This window comes from Limulus polyphemus, unplaced genomic scaffold (assembly GCF_000517525.1).
Source record: "Limulus polyphemus unplaced genomic scaffold, Limulus_polyphemus-2.1.2 Scaffold83, whole genome shotgun sequence".
Lineage (NCBI taxonomy): Eukaryota > Metazoa > Arthropoda > Merostomata > Xiphosura > Limulidae > Limulus > Limulus polyphemus.
In genome coordinates this window covers 578,557-585,657 of record NW_013665693.1, presented here as the reverse complement: position 1 = coordinate 585,657, position 7,101 = coordinate 578,557, and positions in this window count along the sequence as shown.

Here is a 7,101-nt window from a genome sequence, read left to right as displayed (position 1 = left end):
AAGTAATAGTAATAGTTAGTTAGTTAGTTGTTAACGTACGTTACGTAAGTTTAAGGTTACTACTACTCTGATAACTACACATACTACACACACACACACACACACACACACACACACACACATATATATATATATATATATATATATATATATATATATTTACACGCACCACATACGAACCCCCTGTTTTTGTGATGTAAAACGATTATGCGTATATATCTATAGCCCAGCTGCTTATAGTATTTAACGTTTTCTACATAGTCTTCATTCTTCTGATGAAGTATTAGCATTTTTAGCTTGAAATAATCACATGCAATGGCTTCTATTGACGTCCAAAGCCGTATTGCTACTGGCAGGTTTTGTAGACCAGGTTCTTAAAATAGGTGTCTTGTTGGCGATAAATTTCGACAATAAACAAACAGCAATGCACTCCGCTTGTTTTAGAATAATATATATAAAACAAGCCAAACTTATCTTTTACAAATTTTTTTGGGGCATGCCTCCATACCCTAGTAGTATTAGCATACTTTTGCATGCTGAATGTGCTTCGCACAATATTCGTTGGCTTTTGATCTTGGAAATTAAAACCCCTTTCCAAACATTCTGCGTACGGACCTGATTTATTGTATAATTACGAGTTTTTATTCGAATAGAATGTTGTGAAGGTTATAGGAAAGGAGACCATGGAAGTTTAAACACAAATCGTTACTGGTGTAAGAGATACAATTTTTATTTACTTTGTTCAGTCGTGACGTCATAGTCAATTCAGAAAGTAAGCTATTTCAACAAAAATCCGAGCAATTTGGAGTCGTAAGTGACACTCGGATAAGCAAGCTATTTGGAAAGATTATTGACGAGTTTTACGGTAGTTGACTAGTAACGGTTGACGAAAGTGTCTCTTGAGAGGCTCCAAGTGAATATATAAGTTAACAATAATCCCTAGTGGTGTTAAAGAGAACCTCTCGGCCAGCTTTATTTGTTTGTTTTTGAATTTCGCGCAAAGCTACACGAGGGCTATCTGCGCTACCCGTCCCTAATTTAGCAGTGTAAGACTAGAGGGAAGAATATTCGTTGCTGAGGTGCTGGTAAAAACAAACAAGACAAACACCGATACCATTCAGATACTGTTTTTTGTGTGTGTGTGTGTTTTTTTATAGAAATGGTACTGGTTTTTATAAGCAATGTGTAAGTAAGTCATATTCTTAAAAAGTCACGACTTGTCGCTTGACGATAATAAAATTATCAATTTCGTTCGAAAGGTACTGTTAAATAAAGCTGCATGGCCAGGTGGTTACGGCACTCGACTTGCAATCTGAGGGTCGCGGGTTCGAATCCCCGTCACACCAAATATGCTCGCCCTTTCAGCCGTGGGGGCGTTATAATGTGACGGTCAATCCCACTATTCGTTGGTAAAAGAGTAGCCCGAGAGTTGGCGGTGGGTGGTGATGACTAGTTGTATTATTTGTTTGTTGTTAAACGCAAGGTTGAATAATGGGCTACTTACAGAGATCGAATCCCCAATGATTAATTTACTACGTTGAAAAGTATCGGCGTCTTTTACCAATGGCGCGTACTGAATGATACTCGAGTTTTATATTTCGTCTTTTCAACGAGTATTACATCATCGAATGAAACATTGAAATATGTTTTATTGCGCCAATACTACGCGTTTCACAATGTGTCGTCGTCTTTTATCAAAATCACGTTTCGAAATGTTATCAGATCATTATTACTTTTTCTATCAGTAGCACATCTTTAAAAGCCCCACCCATTATCGTACCGTAACTATGTGTGTCACAAAATAACCCTCCCTTTGTTTACCCCAAGTGAGTGTGTATGTGTCACAAAATAACCCTACCTTTATTTACCCCAAGTGAGTGTGTATGTGTCACAAAATAACCCTACCTTTATTTACCCCAAGTGAGTGTGTATGTGTCACAAAATAACCCTCCCTTTATTTACCCCAAGTGAGTGTGTATGTGTCACAAAATAACCCTCTCCTTATTTACCCCAACTGTGTGTGTATGTGTGACAAAATAACCCTCTCCTTATTTACCCCAACTGTGTGTGTATGTGTGACAAAATAACCCTTTAGTTACTCACCCAACTGTATGTGTATGTGTGACAAAATAACCCTCCTTTTATCGTACCTCAACTGTGTGTGTGTGACAAAATATACCTCCTTTTATCGTACCCCAACTCTGTGTGTGTGTGACAAAATATCCCTCCTTTTATCGTACCCCACCTGTGTGTGTGTGACAAAATATACCTCCTTTTATCGTACCCCAACTCTGTGTGTGTGTGACAAAATATCCCTCCTTTTATCGTACCTCAACTCTGTGTGTGTGTGACAAAATATCCCTCCTTTTATCGTACCCCACCTGTGTGTGTGTGACAAAATATTCCTCCTTTTATCGTACCTCAACTGTGTGTGTGTGACAAAATATACCTCCTTTTGTCGCACCTCAACTGTGTGTGTGACAAAATATACTTCCTTTTATCGTACCCCACCTGTGTGCGTGTGACATAATATACCTTCTTTTTATCGTTCCTCAACTGTGTGTGTGTTTGTGTGACAAAATATACCTTCTTTTTATCGTTCCTCAACTGTGTGTGTGTGTGTGTGACAAAATATACCTCATTTTATCGTACCCCAACTTTGTGTGTGTGTGTGACAAAATATACCTTCTTTTTATCGTTCCTCAACTGTGTGTGTGTGTGACAAAATATACCTCCTTTTATCGTACCTCAACTGTGTGTGTGTGTGACAAAATATACCTCCTTTTATCGTACCTCAACTGTGTGTGTGTGTGTGTGTGACAAAATATTCCTCCTTTTATCGTACCCCCAACTGTGTGTGTATGTGACAAAATAATTCGATGGCTTTTTACTGTAGAATTATAGAAACCCATTATCAGTTGGCAAAGTATTTTTATTTTAGTATCATGAAGCTAACGGTAAGTTCTGCAACACGCTTAAAACAAAGGCGGAAGTTTGAAAATAGGAAAAAGTAGCACAATATCATAGAAAGAACAAAATAGGAAATTGGTATTGTCAACCTGAGTGGCTCATGAAGTTTGGAAATGCATCACATCTGAGTAAAAGTTACAGCTGTCTCTAGATATATCTAAACCAAAGCATACAGATATGTGGTGAATAGAGTGGGAACCATTGTTTTGTCCGGTTTTCATCAGAAAAGATCGGTTCGACCGTGGGCTAAACTTCCAGACCATCAGATACCTCTAAGGTTCATGTATAAGTGCCCCTAATTTTGAACTACTGACCAGAGAGAGAGGGGGTAGCTAGCCAGTAGCACCTGCAATCACAAAGGCTTTGCTCGTCTTTTAAGTTAAGTAATGAGACTTATTGTCATTTTTATAACAGCTGAAAGTGTGGAGCGTGTTAAGCAGCAACAGGTCGTCTCGAACTCTGGACTCTTCGATGGGCAGCCGACTCAATGGCAATTAGGCCACGCCTGGCATCACACAGAATGAAAATATACAGGATATAGTTAATTCATATTTGAAGCTTACGTTATCACCTATTCTTCTGATGCACAAAAATAACTAGAATGTCAGTAAAAACACGTAATTAATAATTGATTACCGTAACATTATCATGTTAAGACATTGAGAGGAAGCATGTTGTCAACAAATAACATGTTGACCGAGCCTTACTAGTTCATCATGTCTAATAAGTAGCCGAAGAAGAGGATTGCGGAAAATTGTAATTAAATGATAAAGTTGAACTTTAATCTAATCAAATGTGAAGTTGCAACGCAAAATATTTTCAATACTTTTATTTGTTTTCAAATTTATTTGAGTTTGCAAACTGAAATTGACTAATGTGTCTTAGTGATCTATAGGACTCTACTGTCTTTGATCGAAACATTTCTGAGTTTTAAATCCCGTCTACCCGGTATTGCCAGGTGGTTAGTGCGCTCGACTCCTACTCTGAGGGTCGTGTATTTGAATCCCCGTCCCACTAAACATGCTCGCCCTTTGAGCCGTGGGGGCGTTATAACGTGACTGTCAATCCCACTATTCGTTGGTAAAAGAGTAGCACAAGAGTTGGCAGTGGGTGGTGGTAACTAGCTGCCTTACCTCTAGTCTTACACTGCTAAATTAAGGACGGCTAGCGCAGATAGCCCTCGTGTAGCTTTGCGCGAAATTCAAAATACAAACAAAGTTCCATCTATATGAGTAACCGGAATGAACCTAACTGCTTTTGTCGTTGATTGTAAATTTGGCTTCATGATGGAGTTCATTAACACAATGCGCCAGAATAAAAATAAATAAACACACCTTTGAAATCCTTTCACCATCAGAGGAGCTGACGTAAAATAACCATTTTGACCATCTCGGCTAATATGCCTTCTCCTGGTTACTGCTGTTAAGATACTTTTTAATAACTCGGCTAACACATCTCTCTCTCTCTCCATGCAGAAAAAATACTCCACAGACATACTTAAGTCCAAACTGAGTTTTAAAACTTCGGTGTTATTTTAACACCTTGGTTCTGCTCATTTTTCGACGAGATGAAGGGAAGCATATGTTTATCAAAATTTATTGTCGACCACAGTTCAAGTTTTTAATCTGCCTGTAATTGTTTGAAATGGTTCTCAGCTTGCCTTGGTTTCTGATGCTGTCACCTCTATCTGTGATCTAGTTGTTTACAGCAAGCATGAACCTCAAAATGTCGTAACTATACTTCGAACTCACTATTTTTGTCCACATGTCTCGGTTTTAAATCAATAAAAACTCAGGGAAAAGCTCAAATATTTGAAAATCAGCTCTGTAAAGCTAATTCATTTAAAGAAGAATGTGCAGTTCTAAAGTGACTTGTAAGCACCCGATGCTTTTGGACTGAAAGAGATATTTAGAAATATATCAAGGCAAAGTTCAAAATACCTTTGAAATGACAAAATATGCTGTTCTGAAGGAAGCGATGTATAGTAACTTGTATAGAATTGGCCTGGCATAACCTGGTGGTTAGAGCACTTAACTCGGAAACTGTGGATCGCGGATTTGAATCCCACCTTCGAACTGCTCGCTCTTTCAGCTGTGTTGGCGTTATAGTGTGACGGTAAATCCCACTATTCGTTGTTAAAGAGTAACCCAAGAATTGGCGGTGGAGTTTTTTTTGTAATTAGTTGCCGCCCCATCTTAAAATTAGGAACGGCTAGTGTAGATAGCCCTCGAGTAGCCTTGCTTGAAATTCTACGAAGAAACTAACAAATATACAAAATGTTCTAAAGAAAGCTACACACGCACAAACACACACATACAGTGACTTATACGGAGTGAAAATTTCTGCTGATCTGAAGAAAACTATATATGTGTATACTGTGACTTGTACAGAGTGAAGTAATCCGACGATCTGAAATACAGTAGATAATGAGCAAATATAACTGCTGCTCCAGATGAATCTATAATTATCAAACTGTTCCAGACCAAAGCCTTTCACATATATATATATATATATATACGCATATATATATATACTTGTACAGAGTGAAGTAATCCGACGATCAGAAATACAGTAGATAATGAGCAAATATAACTGCTGCTCCAGATGAATCTATAATTATCAAACTGTTCCAGACCAAAGCCTTTCACATATATATATATATATATATACATATGTATGTATGTATATATGTACGTATATATGTGTATATAAGAAGCTGAAAGAGTAAGTTACCACAAAAAAAATACCCGTTACTCTGAAATAAGATTAACTTTGTAAGCGTTTCAAGGAGAAAGATTTGTTTTTCTCAAAATGCTGTAGATGATGCCATTTTCTGAAATTAAAGCTTATAGTGATCTAAGTATCACACACCTAATTCGCTATTCTGAACGACAGGATCCGCTATGTAAAGAAGAATTTTACAGATTAATAGTCAGGTTATTTGGAAAGCCTATTGTTCTGAAATAAGCTATAGACACTGAACGGTTTTGAATAGGATCTGCTTTTCTGCTTAAGGGGATATTTACAGAAAAAGCGTATTTTTTAGAAAAAAAAATTCGTGTTTTTTGTGTTCTTTTTAAACTATTGTTCAAATACCCGTTTATGTGTCCAATTACATTCATTAAAAAAATTAACTATTTCTGCTATAAAGGTCACATTGATTTTTGTACATAGTTGAGACTGTTCGCCTGTCCGTATATTTTCAATACATGTGTGTTACAGTGATGACCAGTTACTTTGCGTAAATTAGCTTTCAAAGATTTCTCGGCAGTTATGTTTCAAGTTTGAAACGTGGTAATATGAATATACCCGAACAGAGAACGTCGGTGTTCTGAACGGAGCTTATTCAGCAATCCTGTCACTTAAAAGTACCGTGATGATCAATTCAGCGAAGATATCGCTCAGGATGGCCGCTCTGGTCCATCAGCACAGTGCTTTATTATGCTGTTTTTACTGATATGAAGAAGCTAATAATGCTTATCAGATTTTCTAATCATCTTACATTCTGAAGCTATTCGCAACTGACGAAACAAAAGCCAGTGTACAAAGACTTGCCAAACACGCCAGTCTATGGTACAGATAATTAGCAAAAAATAAACTGATAATGATACACAGAAATATAGAAAGTATTTATTGTTTCGAGAGGTCTCCTGGTGGGACAGCGGTAATTTTACGGACTTACAACGCTAAAATTCGGGGTTCTTTTCCCCGCGGTAGACATAGCAGACTGTCGAGTCTGGTTTTGCTCTAAAACAAACAAATAATCCAATAAGGCCCGTGAAAACAGTTCAAATTTCTATATATATATAAAAATAATAGTAAATTATCTAAACCTTGTATTCTTTCAAAATTTTTCATGGCACTATAGACTCTTTTAAGAATTTGCGTACGGAATTTATACCAGTTTTTCAGAAGTTCATGAAGCACAAATGAAAATAGTGAAGCTAAAGAACCAAATTATAAATTCATCACTGTTACACCAAGCGCACCAGTGACTTTGCGGTAAGTTTGTGTAGCTTTGCGCTCAATCAAACTAATTATTGTCGAGATCGATGGAATACAAGAGAGAGATATAGAGTAAGATGATACTAAACAAGACCCATGGAATACAAGAGAGATATAGAGTAAGAT